Here is an 18,383-nt window from a genome sequence, read left to right as displayed (position 1 = left end):
GAACAATGAATGAAATGTCCAATTGCCTTTGATTTCCATTAAGAAGTTGTCTAAACCCACACTGAAGATTTGGAAATGCACCATAGAGAGGAAATGGAGAGATTTCTAATAAAAGGGATGATTCCATTTTTGTAACTTGCATGTCAAGTGCCAAATGTCTAATCTGGCTCTTCCCTTGGCTCAGTGGCACATAGCAAAGGGTAGGATTAGAACACACCTCAAAACTCCAGCCCACCAGAGATGGCTGCTGCCTGACAGCTGGATGAGAAACATCAGTGACCAGCTGGTGTCTTTGGCAGAATGCTTTTGGGGCTTCCTACAAAGAGCTATTTCAAACCTCAGGGTGTCTTAGATAATTACTCAGACCCCATTGCTGTGGCATTTAAGCATCTCCACATTCTAATGCCATTTCCCCTCCCAATGGTAATGGCATTTTTTCTTATAATGTCCACTGAAATAGGGGCGTAGAGAAAGAAAAATGCTACACAGGGGACTGAAATGTAACCAAAACACGAGTGTTTTCTCATATTGTCTCTGAAATCTCTCTGCCCATTTTCTGAACTGAACTATATCAACCACAGACAAATATTTGCTACCAACAGGCTTCTTGCATGGCAGATTTTGCTGGGAGAAAAAAACCTGAAGTCCTTTGGAGACCATTCTTATTTTCTGATCAGACAAAATGTTATCTAGTAGGCATTTAATATTCTGTGGTGGAAGAGACTTCATTTTCTCTATGCTGTTAATCCATCAGCAGTCATCAACATTGAAAGAGCTCCTGCAAGCACCCAAAACCAATTCTGCTAAGCAGGAAAAGAGTTATGATATCCATTTTAAAATAGGAATTCATTTTATTTAAATGCAATTAAAGACAGCGGTGACTACTGAATGTGAGGAACAGCTGTGTGTTCCTACTAAATCCTAGAGAGAACATCTGCTCTTTCTAAAGTACTCATAATTTATGGTAAATTCCTTTATTTGAAAAATAGAACAAAAGAACTGCTAAACTAAATGCCCTATTGCTGGAAATCTACTTTATTCAAATGCTCTTTAAAGGACCTTTGACATTCCCAATTGCTGAACATGCCCTTTTAAGATTGCTAATGAAGACACAAAGTGTATTAAACCTTGCATTCAAACATGTTGGCATAATTAGCAGTGGATTTAGCCCCAGTTGAAGCATGGCTATCAATCATCTTCTCTGCTATATATTGAGATTATCCTTTTTCCATTCCTTGGCTCTTGCTGACATAGCAAGCTCCTCTGAGGAATCAATTATCAGCTGCATTTGTAGCATTTTGGACAGCGCTGACACAGGCAGACACTGTTTGCACACCCTGAAAGGCTCAGTCCAAGGCCACTCTGACAGCACAGGCAGGGAGCCTCAGCACTCTGCTTCTGTCCCTGTGCCCCCAGAGGCTGCCTTGCACTAAACCTGTGCCTCTGATACCTCTGTTGAGTTCTGGCCTAAGCTGTGACCCCCAGACCCTGCACGGTTCACCCTCAAAACTTCCCAAGAGAAAAACAGGAATTCTGTGAAGACAAAACAAATTGATGCCCTGAAACAGCATTGGCCACCATTTCCCCTCAAAGATCACAGATGTCCCTGGGCTCCCCAGAGAGGAGCCAGCTGGGGCATTTTTAGCCCTCCCTTTGCTGGAGGTGGTTCTGAGATGCCCCAGTGAGAGCTCAGCCCCAGGCCGAGCGCTGCCCCCATCTCAGATACTGCCCAGCTCTGCAGCAGCCAGGGAAAACCTGCCAAACCCACCTGCCTTGGCTATGGGGCAGCAGGGACACGCTCAGCACCTCCTGGTTTGGAGGAGCTGCTCTGCTGTCTGCTCACAGGCATTCCCTGTAAATGCTCCCTGGGAGGAGCTCTTGGCTCAGAAGGGGAGGCCATACCTGTGATACGCTCGGTGGCATCCAGCAGAGCTTGGCCACTCAGGTGATTCCATTGGTAGCTGAACTCTTTCAGCAGTGACACTTTTATCTACAAGGGAAACACACGTTTCTGCTCACTTTTCTCAGGTCACAGGAGCAAGGACAGTGGGGAGGGAAAGGGCAGGGCCAACCCCATTTTATAAAATGAACTACATTTCTGTGGATATTTGAATCCTTTTCTTCTTTCTTTCTAGCCTGCTTGGCAGGGTTTTAAATTCCAAAAGAAAAGCTCTCCTTTCATATTTGTAAATCCAAACTTCACATCAGGGACCTCAAGATTTCAGTCACATGGAAGCAGTGAAAAGGTTTTGCATCCCAGAGCAAAAAGGAAGAGCCTCATACTTGGGACACAGAAAGGCACTGAGTCAGGCAGGCCCTGAGTTCACAAAGCTGGGGAGGAGAAAGTGGAAACTCCCCTTGAAGACCTGCCTCTTCAACACTCCTTTTTTCAGGCATTTTTCCCCAGTGCAGCATTCTCAGAGCTGACAAATCTATGTGGCAAAGGCATTTAGAGCAGCCCTTGCCTATGTAGTTAATTGCTGTGGCCATCTTGCCCCATGCAAAACAACATGTGGAACAAGGCATCATTGACAGCTGGGTTTATACCTGTTTGTTCTAAAGAAATGAACTTGGTGAATCACAAGTTCCCCTTTGAAAACAGAAGACAAAGAAGAAAAGTGGAAAATAGGCAGCTAATGCCTCTAATGTAGAGCCTTGCAGGTGGCTGCTCTGCAGAAGCTCTAATGGGTCAGCTTCCCTTCATGCCAACAGCAAATCTGTTCATTTGGGAAGTCAGACAGGGCCCAAGCAAACTCCAAACCCCCTTTGCCTCTGAACTGTAGCAGAGCTGTAGCCCAGGACTTGCTCTTCAGACAAGCAGCACAGAGCCAAGGGCTCCTGGGACTGTTGGGAAATGCTGATCCCATTCCAGCCTGTTGGGGATGGTGCATAAGGACTGCACCTGCACAGCCTCTGGTGGGTGTCAGCTGGAGGGTTCCACAGACAAGAGCAGCTGTCAAGGCACTCAGCGCTCTCTTGTGCAGGAGAGACAGAGACGAAGCTGAGGAGAGTCCCTGCCAGGGCTCAGCCTTACCCAAATGAGCAATGGATTCTTCCAGTGCTTTCACAGCTGCCCCACAAACCCTGGGATCCTTTGAGTTCAGGTTCGTTGTTATTCCTTCCACCAAACCAATGATCACCGGGTTTCAGCCAGCACGTCCAGCGCCCTCTGCTTCACTTTCTTGTGGCTGTCAGATATTCTCAGGACAAAATAATCAAAAATCTGTGAAGAGAACAAGCAACGTGAAAGCTGGATTCAAATGTCCTTGTTTGAAGAGTGGATGTAGCAGTCAGCAATGTCAAAGATGAAAGTGATCCTTTCTGTCAGGTCAGCACTCGCTTGCACAATTTCACTGTTTTCCTGTGGGCCACTCACTGGAATGGTGGCACAACCTCATGCTGGTTGAAAGATTTTCTTCTGTTTTAGGAGGTTTGGCTGGGGACCGAATAGTTCCTATGGTATTTCTCTCCATCTATAAATCATTGAATCAATTCCATTGATTAATGCTAAAGAGTACCTTTGCTTTGAGTGGAAGCAGATGTTTACAATGCCTGGTTTTCTATACAGTTGCCTCAAGTACTGAGGGCAATTATGATTTTGCCAAAACTATGGCTGGAGGAGATCTAAGTTTTCTTTTGTTTGAGTTGTCTTAGAGCCTGTGTCTGGAGAAGTGCAGGGCTCTGATCAACTCTTCCAGGATCCAGACCATTTCTCTAAGTAACAGGTGGACTTCTGAAATGTAATGTGTTGTACAGCTCTCATTAGAGCAGGTTCAGTCCCTTGACAGCCACATTATCAGGCACCTTTCCCTGGAAAAATGGAAAAAGCAGGTACTGGGAGGAGAAGGCAGAGATGAGTCCTTAGCTGTTTTCCTCCTTTTCCAAAGAGAAAGAAAGACCCCCCAAGAAGGGTGAGCACTGTCTTTACCAAGAGGAATAGGAACAAGGATGGGAATGAGTAGCCAGAGCTGTGCCTGTGTAAGACAAGAGGGAGTATATAGAAGTATTCTTTGAAAAAAAACAACTGAGTTTAAACCAACCGAGCCTGATACTTCTCTTCCCTATGCAAACCCATTTTTGGTCTCGAGAACAATAGCCATGCTTTCAGGGGCTGGATTCCCTTCACTTAACCCAACTGGGAGTAGGAGACAGCAGCAGTTACACCAGCAGAAAATTCTGCCATCATCTGATGAACAGCATCAATAGGCACCTGCCAGACAAATACAGCTGAACTGAAATAACTTGTCCTGAATCCCGGACCTGAATTACATTTGTCTGGGTGAGAAGGACCAGCGTGTCCCAAACAGCCAGGACAGAGTGCCAAGAAACACTGAATTAACTTTACTGCTACAGGCTTAAGAAAGGAACTAAAGGAAAGGAGCAGTGAAGATACCCTACATACTTGGGCAATGTTAGTGGAGATGAGCTGGGGGCTGTTTTTGCACAGGTCTTGGAGGAGTTCCACTCCTTCCATCCTTGTCTGAAACCCCTTGGCTTCCAGGAGATGGTAAAGCTTCTGGAGCAGCTCTGTTTCTTCCACAGCTGGAGGTGATGTGACCTGGGCTTGTGCACGGGGTAGGAGGTGTCCATCAGAGGGAGATTTCACCCTGGAAAATAAAACCAAATGAGGACCTGGTGGTGATAATTATCGTAGCATGGCATCCCCGTTGAGGAAATAATTAACATTGACTCCGTGATTCCAGAAGGCTGATCAATCACTCAACTATGCTATGCTATGCTATGCTATGCTATGCTATGCTATTCTATACTGAAACTCATCACCCTTACAGACAGACCAGATTGGTCAATTGAATCCAAAACACCATCACCAGTGGCCAATTAAAAAATTACCCTTTGGTCAACAAATCTCCATAACACATTCCACATGTTCACAACAACAGGCGCAGCAAGTGAAGATAAGAATTGTTTCTCATTCTTTTCTCTGATCTTCTCACAGCCTTCCCCAGGACAATGCCTGGGAAAGTTGTGCCTGCTGCTCTCTATGGAGAGAGCTGCAGCCACAGACAATACCTGCAGTTAATTGTGAGCAAAACATCTTGAGCAGCTTTCCTAATTATGTGATTTCAAGCTGGAAAATCATGAAGGTCCGAAGAACAATGTGGACCTCATGACAATCATTACAGGAGACAATCTGCAGGTAACAATCTTGCCAGTGCTCACTCAGGAAAACCAAGGATGAGATGCATCTGATCTATCTTCAGATGGCTGCCAGGGCACACAGGTCACATTGCTTTGTGGAGAAAGAGAGACACTACTGCCAAGTTTAAATGCCTCCTCATATGGGATGTGTGTGTCTTAGAATAAGGGAACTCATCACTCTGGAGAAGTGTCTCTGCAACCAGGCATGACAATCTGGAAAAGTAGCTCAGATGCATCTGAACAGATGAACAGGGCCATATTTGAAGGATTCAGAAAATCAGTAAGAGAGATAAAAACAGAAGCCAGACATCCCAGAACTACACTCACATTTCATTTGATTCCCTAGAGATCAGATGCACAGCTTAACGAACCCACTGGGAACAATTCTCCTGGATCAACCTGTCTCTTCCATGAGCACAGGAAGATGCCAGCTGTGCTACTGAGGCATGTGGTCACTTTCCTGCCACTGCTGAGCAGTACAGAGTTAAATAATTCCCCTCTGCTATCAGAGGAGAACAGGTACAAGCAACTCTGCAGCTGCCATGAAGAGACAGCAAGGAGCAATTCCTGTCTTAAATGCTGATTGCAGCCCAGGGGGCAATAAACCAAACATGCTGTCCATCGAGCAAATTACATGAAGGACAGGAATATCAAGACAAGAAGTCCACATTCAGACACCCGTTGACTGATGTTGTTCAGGAATTGTCTTGCTACTTACTACTCAAACTTGGTAGTGTTTGAGGGTAAGAAAACCATGATTCAACCAGGCCAAACCACACGGATGAGAACTGCATCTTTGTGGAATGGCATCTTGCTTCCAGACTGAGATTTTTCATCAAAACACCCATCTGAAAATGACTCCACTGAAATGAAAAAAAGCCCTGTTTGAATTTACTTGTCCCAAGTCAGGCAGCAGAAACTTGGCCCTCTCCCAGCCTCCACAACACTGCCCTTGCCACTGCACTGGATCGTCTGAGCTGCAGCCAATGGGTGTCTGTTTGTCTCTCCTTTTTTGTGGAAACCCCTCCAGAGAAGATGTGTTCAGCGCAATGCAGAAGTAGACATTTTTTATCCTAGAGCATTTGTAGGCAAAGGAAACAATCTGTGGCATTGGTCATCTCTGCCAGAAAGTTTTCCTTTTTTTCCTGAGGAAGAGGCATGTAAAGCTTGTCATGTGCTTTGTCACATCTGACAAAAGTGTTCAGCACTGTTTGCTAGCAGACAACGTGGCCTGGGGCTCCTTTGAGCCATTGTTCCTCTCCTTCACCGAATCCTTGACAGATGGGCCTTCAGCCTTCTGGTTTTCCATCCCCTACAAAGACACAGAGAAACCCCATCCATCTTTAGAGTATAAACCAGGAAATTCCCTGTTTAAAACACAAGGTAGAACCAGGATCACTGCTACCAAGGCTTAGGGAAACGTTTCCTAATTTATAGATGGAAACAGACCAGAGATTCAGTGATGCCAACTCTTTGTTTTCAATAGCCCAAGACAGGTTATAGGTCTTGAGTCAAGACAGGTTATGAGCAGCAATCTAAAATCCCAAATTCCTTAGTCTTGAGCATAAATGTGAATAATGCAAATTGGCAGGCAACGAGTGTTTGTGAAGGAAGCAGCAGAACAAACTGGACTCTTTGGGGGTTGGCCCATTGTGTTGGAAGTCGATTTGGTTCAACACTCACTCTCCCTGTGCCTGCACAAAGGCAGACTCCCTTCTGTAATGTCAATTAGAAAAATAAAATCATCCCCCAAACAAACAAAGGATTTTCCACTGGATGTTGCTGAATTCACCAAGCTTCTTCCAGCTCCACATGGCTGGACAGCAGGGCAGTATTCCCAAAAGACAGACAGTAATTGTAGTAACTAGGATTGACTTGGACATCTTTTGCAAATTTGGGAATTTTCTTGGCACTACTACTTCCAGTGTCCTTTGCATAGACTCTGTTATCTTCAGAAGCACAATTCTCACTTAATTGCTTTACAGGGGGCAGAGTAGGGAGAGCATGGTGGGGGCTTATGCTTAAATGTAAACCCATTTTCTCCTCTTACCCTTTCCTCTTTGTGACCGATATTGAAAATATTCTAAACCCCACTTTTTCCCTAATAACATCAGTTCCTTTGTGGTCTACAGATGAATAGGCTGAGGATTAACAGCTCATTCCCAGGAGCAAAATGATTCAGCAGAAGAGGAATGAGCTCAAGACAGATTGGGTATGTTTGATCTCATATTAGCAGTGGCAATACTTGCCCAAAGGAGACATTTCTCCTGCCAAGCACTTACTTTCTTCTTAATTCTTGTCAGAATATCTTCCAGGTCACAGGTGGAATGAGATTGTTCCAAAAGCATTTTAAATTGTTGATGATTGAGCAACATCTTCACCATCTCCTGTACATAATGCGGAAGGAAGGAAGGAAGGAAGGAAGGAAGGAAGGAAGGAAGGAAGGAAGGAAGGAAGGAAGGAAGGAAGGAAAACAAAAGTGAACAAACACAGGAAGAGTGTTAACAGAAGAGGCTGATACCTTAAACTCATCAGGGGCAATCCTTGCAGAGAAGGCATTACCTACTCACAAAGAGGGAGATTTACCTCACTTGACACTGCACAGTGCTGTCAGCTGAACACAAGAGGCAAGAGGACAATGTGGGGCAACAGAAAAATACCAATTCACTCTGACACTGGGGGTGTGCTTCTGTGGCATCAAAGCATCCCAGGGAACAAGCAAAACACATCTGCTTTGTTGTCAGAGCCTGTTAGCAGTGTCTTGCTGCCATTGCACAATAATTTGCCTTTCTTTAACTGGCAGGGAAGCCAGGACAAAACACCTCATGCATCCTCTTGATTATTCTATACTATGTGTATGCACAGGGGCAGCTAGTTGCTTTGGTGTTCTTGGCAGCTATTAATGGCAATTTCATCATAAAGGAAGGGGATTTTGGTGGTTTGGGTTGATTTTGCCAGTAGGAAACCAGAGTTTTCTTCAAGAAGAAATGTGGAGCTCACTGAGCCACAGATAACAGCATTCTAGAAATCTTCAGAACAAGTTTAGAAAGTCGGAAAAGATTGGCTAAAGACCCCTGAAATATTTCTAGGATAGTCTGAAGTTAATGAGAAATGGATGTTTGGGATCCTTCAGTGATGAACATTAGCCAACACTTTGGCTTTGTGTTGTGCACCTAAGGCCAAATAAAAGTGTTGGACTGGCTGATCTGAGCTCTTTTGATCTCAGTACAGAATCCTTCAAGCCACAGGAAAAAGTTGGCAATGCTCCTTTTTGCTGGCCAACCTCAGGTTTCCCAGTACAGCCATTTGCCCAGGCAGCCCAGAGCAGTGGTCACAGTGCCAAGGCTGACAGAGCTCAAGAAGAGTTTGGACAATGCGCTCAAGCACATGGAGTGACTCTTGGGGTGTCCTGCATATCGCCAGGAGATCGACTTGATGATCCTGATGGGCCCTTCCAACTCAGCATATTCCATGATTCTATGACCCTTATTCACACCGTGAGGTAACTTCACATTCCCTTTAGTTTCCACTCTTGTGTGGTTTCACCTTTATAGCCAGACACAAAGCGGTTTTCCTGTTTTAGGAGGTGAAATGAAGATCATTACCTTGTGTCCTTGTGACAGTCCTGAGCAAGCTTCCCTGCCACGTGTGGCAGCCTCTCAGCCCTGGCTGTGCCTGCGAGCTGGGTGACTCCAATTCTCTCCATCAGGGACAGGAGGAGCTGGGCCGCACACTCGCGCACCGGGGCGTGGCGGCTGCTGGGGAGGAGAGAGCAAACCCTGGGCACAGGGACAAGGAGCAGCAGCAGCGCCGGCCTTGGCCAGAGCCTGCTCCCTGTCCTTGCTGGGGGAAGGAGCCTGGGCTCTCCCTGCACCTTCAGACACCTGCAGAAGGTTCTGCCCTCAGCTAAACACAAAGGTAGCATTGCACACAAGGCCTGCCTGCACGGAAGAGGGAGAATTCAGTCTCCCTGCACTGTCTGATACTCAGTTTCTTTCACAGTATTTATTCTGAGAAAGATTAAAGAAATAGATGGTACACAGAGCTGCAGCAGGACTGAGGCTCTTTCCACCCATTTATCCCCAAATCTGCAGACCTTTGGAAAACAACAAATGCAAGGAAAACAACAAATGCAAGGAAAACATGTCGTGGGCTGGGAAGTTGCAGAATATCCAGCAATGCAGCCTGTTTCTTCTGTGGGGCTTGGCAACAGAGACATCTGAATGTTTTACCCTATTGCAAAGCTGAGGAAAGGGCGGCAGGCAGTTTAGCTGGACTGTCCTGTTCTAGAGAGTGTCTCTTGGGAACTATCAGGCCCAGCACCAACATTTAAGGCAGCATTTGCTTCAACTGTCCCATGGCAGTCAGCCTGTGAAGGTGCCTGTAAAGTGATTCATCATCTCAAGGCTAACATGAAACATCACTTTGAATAGAAAGTAGAGCTCTAAGGCCATGACAGTCATACAAGACTCCTTTGGCAGGAGCTGCAGCTGCTGTGCAGGCTGTGCCACACCCAGCAGATTGTCCCCCATGTGCTCCACGCCCCAGCAAGGACCCTCTTCATTTCTCAAGTTAATGGCGTCATGAGGAGACATGGTTTTCCCAGGGCCTCTGTGGTTAGCACTGTGAAATACCAAACACTGCTCACAGCTGCAATTGCAATTGTCCCTCTGCCCACAAAAGCACAAGGCTCTATCCTTGGCCTTTGCAGACACTTTCCCTTCCCCATCAGTCACCACATCTAGGAAAATCTGACAGACTGGGAGAACTCCAGGAAGCAGCAGGAAGCTGAGTCAGAGGAGCTTTGGTTTGGATATCAGGAAAAAGGATTTTTTACCCAGAGGGTGGCTGGGCACTGGAACAGGCTCCCCAGGGCAGTAGTCACAGCACCAAGCCTGACAGGGTTGAAGAAGCATTTGGACAACAATCTCAGGCACTTGGTGTGACCCTTGGGCTGTTCTGGACAAGACCAGGAGCTGGACTCAATGGTCCTGATGGGCCCCTTCCAACTCCCCATATTCTGCACTTCTGTGATTCTGAGAAGTAATGGGCTGCAGGAGGGCAGAAATAGGTGACAAGAGGAAAGAAGTGAAGTTGGTCAAAAGAATCAAGTCACTGAGTTCACAGAAGATGCAAGATACAGGACCCTTCCCTCCCACCATTCCCATTCTCTGTCTCATCCCTTCTCCCTCCCACACACACAAAGGTGAAGAACATCACTAAAAGAAGAAGAACCTACTTGGCTCCCATGTCTATGAGAGCAGTCATTGCTCGTGCAGGAGTCACATTCTCCACCATGATCCCCAGGGTCTGACTGGCTGCTTTCTGAACAAATTCTGGGGAGTTGGACACCATCTGGAGAAGGAGCCGAGAAACCTCATCCACCTCAGAGTCCATGTCCTTCTTCAAGGTCACAAAGAGCTCTCCCAGAGTGACAATGGCAGAGTAGGACACCTTGGAACCGAGGTTGGTCACCTGGGGAAGCCATGAGGGGAAACATAAGAATCACCTTGAAAAGAAAACCAGTTGCCTTCAACAGAAGTCCCAGGAAAAGACAACACATCCCACTGTGTCCAGAGGAGCATACAAGGACAGGAAGAGCAGGAGAGCACAAGCACAGAAAGGCACTTACTCTGGCACCAATTTCTGGCTTCAGACCTGCTCACTGCAGGCCTAAAAAAAAATATTCACTTAAGTGTTCTACTTAAGCCTTCTAAAATGTCCAGACCTTTGATTTTAGGCCCTTTTACTAGAAAATTAAAGCAAGTGCTGCTTTCAAATCATGAAGGCAAAAGTCAGAAAGATAAAAGAGTCAGGTGCTGCTGTTCAAAAAAGCAACACCAGCAGCTGAAGCACTCAGCCAGGAAACAGAAAACACAGGCTCAGGTCTACAGAATAATTTGCAGTGTTGAATTACAGCTTGGGCAGAGACTGGGACTCTGGCAAATAACATCATTAGTGTCTCAGTTTCTGCATTTGCACATTGCATTATGAAGGCACCACACTCAAAGATGAGTGTCAGATACCCGACCTGCCAGTAAATACAGCTGCCTGTGCCCACAGATCCTTCAGACAGCTGACAGACATTGGAAATCTCAGGTCTAAAACCAGAAATGACGGCAGACCCTGAGCACACATGGAGATGAACAAGCACATACCTACTCTACACACTGTGTATGAAGTATGGGGGACAATTCAGAACAATGTTCTCACCTCGCTGGTAACTGCCAAGCAAACCTCACCAAGTCTACAAAGCAGGACCTCTGAATGGGACCCAGCCAGGTGTCTGATGGTGAAGAGTCCCTTCTCCTTCAGCTCCCTGAAAGGCAGAAGATTGATTTTTCTCTCCACCAAGGCAGTACCCGCTGAAATGACCAGGCTGGCAGCTCCGTTGAACAATGGGAGGTGCTTTTCAAGGAGTGCTTAATGAAATCGTGGAACACGTTGCCCCAGGATGCTGTGGCTGTCAAAAGCATTCACAAACCCAAGAGGCAAAGAGAGGGGTTTCAGAGTGGTCTTTTGAGACGACAGCCTTTCTGAAATCTCTGGCACATGAGGCTCCTCTGTCACTGCTTCCTAGGAGCTGTGAGACCGGGCCATGCTGCTGTTTGTTGTCACCTCCCTGTCCCTGAGACACAGTGCCACCGGGCTGTTATTGGGGCATTTTCCTTTTTTGTCAGCCCCAGCGGGCATTCAGCAGGGAGAGTCTGCACTGCCACTCTGGAGCTGAGTTTCCACTCTATGATCTCGGCCTCTCTGTCTCCCCCTCCACTCCCCCTCACACATTCCCCAAGAAAGCAGCAGGATGTCTGCTGGGACCCCCTCAGCCTGCAGGAAGGCCAAGTGGGTCCTGACCTCTCCTGACCCACCGCACAGCTTTCTTTCATCCCAGCATGGAAATATAAAAACTATATTATCACATCACACAGAGGGCCAGGAGATTTTTATTTTGGCCACAAGTGTCCACAAGGCATTGGGGAAGAGGAGAAAAAGAGTGTTTTGCAGCAAGCAACCCAGCTACTCAGGTAGGAAAATTGTCTGGAAGCTGCTTTTTAGGACTTTGGTTGTTCTGCTGAAGCTTCTGACAGAGCTGATGGGCAGATCCCAGAGCTGTGGGGAGTTCCTGGGAAATTTGTCCTTGCATATGTCTAGGAATGCTCTCCCAGCCTTGAACTGCCATCTGTGTCCTGTCCATATGTTACTGCCTTGACTGTTGAGTGTCTGAGGTGCCTCTTGAGGCTGCTATGGACCTCCTTCACCAAGGAATGGATTGTGATACAACATGCCTTTCTGCTTATGTTTGGGCCCACTGACAGAGCCTGGACCACTCTGCCTCAAGCTTGGGCTCTGGCCAAGCAAGATTGCTGATGAGAGCAGCTCATGGTCCTCAGCTCTTCCCTGCTGCTGGGACAGACAGACATGGCCATGGGGACAGAACGGAGCTGCCCTATCTGCCAGGGCACTAAGAAGGATGTGAATTTTTCTCTGCCCTGTCACCACCAGTTCTGCCTGGGCGGCATCCTGCAGTAGGCAAAGAGAAATCCAGCATGCCAACTCTGCGGAAGAATGATAGAAGCTGTCAGGTTTTCTGAGTAGGGTGAACAGGACTACATACAATTTGCCATCAGCTCCCCCAAACAATTGCTAGAGTCCAGCAGGAAGAGAGCCTGGCCACCTTGCTGAAAACAGCCCCCCAGACCCTGTGATGGCTGCTCCATCTTCCCCACAGGGAACCCTGTCCCCAGCTGAGCAGGGGGCTGCAGGACCAGAGCCTGTGGATGGCCTCCTGCCCAAAGTGTGGGCCGAATTTTTCAAATAACAATGTCATCTACTGGACCAAAGGTGGCCCTGGCTGCACCAGAAGCTGGAGAGAATATGCCAGCACCAGAGATGGCTGGTTAAGGAATTGATAGAGCAGCATCCTGCACGCCCTCTGTGCCTATGGTCAAGTTGCCAAACTCTAGGTGCCAGTACTGCAGCTTCTCCTCTGTAGCAGTCTGAATTGCTGCTAGCATAGCCCAGGGTAAAGAAGCAAAAAGGACCTTTGCATAATCTCCACAGATGTTTTATTCAGCTGTGCAGGGAGATGTTTAGGTCCCAGCACCCACACACAGAGGGTCTCACTTTGTCTCCACAGGGGCCTGGGGGCTGACCCTGATCTCTCGGGGCAGTACAAAGATAAGGGGGCCAATCGGGGAATAGGGAAGGTGTGGCTCAGGAACACAGGAACAGATACAGGAACAGGGGAAGGAGCCAATGGGGTCTAGCAGCTTTTTGAGGGAAGCTTCCGATGTTTCCCTAGACCAGGGAATGCCCCCCCAGGGTCTCCAAAATTCCCGGTGTTTTATATTATTAGGAAAGCTTCTCTGAAGGATCAACTGAATCAACACAAAATGACAAAAAGAATCAAAAGGACTCATAAGACAATTGTTCAAAATGGAAACAATTCTGAGTTCCCAATGTGCCAACAGATTTCTTGGAGTGTCTTAGATCTGGCAGGAGCCATGCAGGGTTTTCTTAGCACAGTTCATCAGGAAACTGAGTCACACATACTGAACCTCTGGTCCATGGCCTCCTCACTGCCATCGTGCAGCAAGGAGGCCCAGAGGCTGCTGTGCTCTGGTCCTGTCAGGGATGAACACAGCGACTCTGTGGCCAGTGCCAGCTCCAGCTCCAGCAGCTCACAAGAGGAGACTCCTTCCAGAAGCTCTGCTGGCTCCAGTGTGGCAGACCAACAGAGCCCACTGGAAGCCACCCTCCATTGCAGCCACCCCCATCTGCGCCCATCATCACTGCAGAGCAGGAGCTGCCCCAGAGGAGCCGCGGCAGGAGGTCATGGCAGTGGCAGGTCCCTGTGCCCGGGGCAGAGCCACAGAATCTCTGCTCCTGGCTGGGACAGGGGCTGCTCACCCTGGTGTCCCACCAAGAGCAGGGATCCTGGGCCCCAGACTCTGCCCAGCCCTGCAAAAGGCCACCCTGCCAGCAGTTCTGCAAGGTTCCTGCAGCCATTCAGCCAAATCAGAGGAAACAAATGTCTCGTCAGCTGACACAGCCTCTGCACACAGCTTTCTCCCCCTTTTCCTGGTGCCTTTCCCTGACTTCAGCAAGAGCTGCAGGAAATGCTGTGTGAGCCATGATGATGGAAGAGCTACTGATAAAAACACTGGGGTGATGCTTTCAGAGGAGTCATGAATGGAAGATTGACCAACCTTCCAGCCAATGGTATGCCAAAAGTTTCCATTCTTTCCGTTCTTTTCCGTATCTTTCTTTTTACTAATTTATTGCAGTCAATTATTTAAATAATTGACTGCAATAAATTAGTAAAAAGAAAGATACGGAAAAAAATTAAATCTCCCACAGCTGCTGGCTTTCCTCAGGCTCCATGGTCTATGTATTGCTAGACTTACTTCATTTAGGCAGAATATGAACTGCCCTGACCTGCTGGAGACTGACCACAAGGTCTCATCTGTGGTGGGCAGTCACTAAAATTAGCTCAGCAGAGGCATCTTCAGCTGTCCAAGTGTAGCAGAAATACATATTCTCTGCTTCATGACTGTGTGGCAACAGCTGCTGGTGTGGATTTGTCAGCGTTGCTTCATGGATTACTCCTGGGAAGGAATTGTGTGCACAGGCACAGTACGATGGCTTCGATCTCCTCTAATTACTCCAATCGGATGATGGCCAGAACTTTTAGGCAAAAAGCATCATGACCGAATAATTAACAATATTCTCCAAACTACTCCTGTGGTTTGGATTTTCTTACTGATTAGGTTCAGTGTCTGGCCTCAAGAAATTAGTCCAGAAAGAACAGGCAAAGCTCAGCTTGCAAGTTAGAGTGCAAGTCTTTAATCTGCTGGTTTTGCAGTGTGTACAAACAACTTTTCAACATATTTGCAAAAAAATCTGTTAGTTCTTGCTATACCTATCCAGAACCTGAGTCTCTCCTCGTTTTATTTTGATTTGAGCTCCAAGCATGATTTTTTCCTGGACAGGGAAGTAAGAACGAGCTGCAAATACAGAGTACAAGTGTGCATCTATACTGCAGGAACTGAGCTGTAGCTTGGAATTAAAGGCAAGAAGGGATATCATGGTAAATGTGAATGTTTAGTGCTGACATAAGAGCCTTCTGCAATGCTCCACCAACCCATGATTCACATTGCTACAAACTCTCTTTCTGATGTTACAAAGAGTGTTGAAGAGCTGGCTGTAAGTAAAAAAAATAGCCAGAATGATAATTTTTGTTAATATGGCAGACAATGACTATCCAATAATTCAGAGCTAATAGAAGTGAGTATTCAGATTTACACTTAGTATGTACTGGCAGTTTTAATTTGAAATCAACAGGTTTATCCAAATCCAGTTATCCATAGGAATTAATTTGCTCTATGATCTACCTAAAAATGCCTCATTGTCTTATAAGTTTAGTAGAAATTTGCAAAGTCAACAGTCCACAGATTTTCATTTCTTGTTTAGTGGCTATTCTGCAGGAAAGCTTTTACAGACTAATCAGTTTGGATGTAATTAAAATGCCAGTACATTTTATCTAGCCATCTTGGTATTAGAACAAAACCATATGACTTCACCGCCTTTTAAAAAACATTTTAAAACAAATTTTCAAATCAACAGTCTGAGTAGGACTCAGAATAAAAACTCTACCAAACTTCAACTCCATTGGAAGATTCCCTTGTCACCCTGTGAATCAACTCTACATTCAGAAGTTTAACAGTCCCAATGATGGTGGTTTTGGTATGGTTAGGAATTGGGGAAGGGTCTTCTTCCTTCTCAGCTCCATGCTGCTGTGCCTTTGGGATGTGGCCTGCTGGCCGTTGTTTGTGCAGCCCTGGTATTTCTCCATGGGGCAGAAAGTGCAATTGCATTTCCAGCCCAAAGCCCGTGAGGAGTAGGGCGTGCAGAGCTGTGCCAGACCCAGGCCAGCAGCTGTGCTGCCAGAGGGTTTTGCTTCCTGCCCAGGACAGCTGGTGCATCTCTGCCGTGAGTGCCTCCCCTTGCCAGGTGCCCATGGACAGCAGGTGCAGGGTTCTGCAAGGGGCATGGAACAGGGTGGGGATGTCTGCTGGCAGCAGAGTGCAGCGGAAAGCAAACAGTCCAGGATGTTCCTGGAGTGTGTGACAGAGAACTCCTGACACAGCTGGTGACTGAGCCAGTGAGGGAAGGCACTGCTGGGCCTGCTGTTTGTGAGGATAGAAGGGCTGCTGGGTGACAGGAGGGTTGGAGGCAGCCTTGGGCTCAGGGATCACAAAATGCTTGTGTTTGATTCCCAGAGAAGGACAGAGAGACGTTTGGGAAGTGTTGACCTGCAACAAATTGTGAATTTGTTAAGCTTTAACAGGCAGTGCTTAGTCGTACCTTCCCTCACACCAGTGGTTAATGTGTGCAAGTGGATGGCTTAGCCTTGAGAATAAAGACAGTGGGCCTACTGAGGAGGTAGCTGCAATGCATTCAAGGAGAAGGAGACTCTTAACCATGGAAGGAGAATTTGAGGAACAGGATGTTCACCACATGACCACCAGAGACCCTCAAGAGACCCGTACTCTAAATGTCAGTAATTTTGGGGAAGTGATTCAAACATGTCAAACACTTTGTGAGAATGTTTAGCCTGTGAGTTTGAGCAAAGTAATGAATAAAAGTAATGAAAGTAATGTCTTAGTTCCATGGATACTAACACGTGGGTGTGCATGTTTCAGGGAAGTGATTCCTCACACACCCAGCACTGAAATAAAGTAATGCCTCTTTTCTCACACTGAGCTGGCAGTGTGGATCGGGCCCTGCTCGGTAACGTTCATTTTGGTCATTCCTATTGAAGCATAAAGAATGGTTGAAATGAAATCTTTTCCAGCTGTTTCTCTTTGGTTTACCTGTTTGAGGGTTAAAATTCTGTGCTGCAGGTGTGCTGGGTGTGTGCAGAGCAGTGCAGCCCCAGAAACCCCTTGGCTTGCCCACCAGTTGTCATGCCTTGTTGCCAGGTTTGCCCAGCTGTGGCAGGAGAAGGAGCCTGCAGCGCAGTGGGCACCGTGCCCTGCCCAGCCGGGGCTCTCTGGCACAGAGCAGCAGCAGCGCCAGCACCGTTCAACCCGCTCCTACCTTGGCTTCCCCTGGCACACAGAAGCCCCTGGAAATCAGCACCGCCAGTGGCGTTCCCAGCTAGGAGCAGCTGCTGCTGGCGGGCAGATGCTGCCAGTTTGACTGCTGCCAAAGGGGAAGAGAGGCAGAGATGTACCCCCACTGGAGCCCTGGGCATGTCCAATTAAGGTGCAAATATGTGGGGAGATTTGTTAGGAAGCATTTCAGCTGTGATGCCAACAGTGGCTTCTCTCCTGGTTCTGTGTGTTCTGGATGAGTAATGCAATGGTTGGCTCTGACAATTAAGAAGCAGATGTTATGTGGATGTTCAAATGTGTAGTGATGGTATTGTAATATATCCTCCCATAGTCCTCTTTCCTGTCCCCCTTGTAATAGCCTTGGTAGTCAGGGCATTTGGGGAGGGCTGGCTTGTGACCAGCAGGCAGGGTGTAACAACACCTGACCTCCAGTCAAGATGCAAGAAAGTAATCTCCACCAATGGGCAGCAGAGAAGGAGTTGACTGACAAAACTTTTAGAGGGGCTAAGGGTATAAAAGGTAGAGCATCCTTTTTGTAGATGAGCACATGGCTGCTAGTCACAGATGCTGCTAATGCTGCAATTTTTCCTTATTCAGTCCTTTGTTAAGGTTTACTAAACCTTTAAAATGTAAAAGTGAGAGTAATTTCTCACATGTGCAATGCTGTGAGCCATTGTCTTGGTCTGGTTTCCTTTGGGTCCCAACTGAGTGCTCAGTTGGGGCACAGGCTGTAGGTGCTTGGGGCACCCTTGGAGTTCCTCTTGGATCCCTGAACAACAGGGTTTGGCCCATGAAGGGAATTTTGCTGCTTTGTGACAGAGAAGAACTTCCCAGGCTCTTTTGTGTTTGCTGTAGGGAAGATTGGTTATTTCTTTGCATAAATTCAGAGACCAACATGGAGCGTTTGCTTTGTGATGTCAGGGCATGGTTGCCACATTGTCGTAGTGACATCAGAAGCTTGTCTTGGTGCATGGAAGCCCTGAGTGTCAAAGCAGCCCTAGTGCTTGCTCAGATCAGGAGAACTTTCCTGGCTGGGGAATTCATCAGTGGGTAGCTGCCCACTGACAAGAGCCTTGTTTCTTCTAATTTTTACCTAACTTTCAA

Source organism: Melozone crissalis, unplaced genomic scaffold (assembly GCF_028551555.1).
Source record: "Melozone crissalis strain CALT ecotype California unplaced genomic scaffold, PUWL_Pcris_2 ptg000010l_1, whole genome shotgun sequence".
NCBI classification, from domain to species: Eukaryota; Metazoa; Chordata; class Aves; order Passeriformes; family Passerellidae; genus Melozone; species Melozone crissalis.
This window is presented reverse-complemented; position numbering follows the sequence as displayed.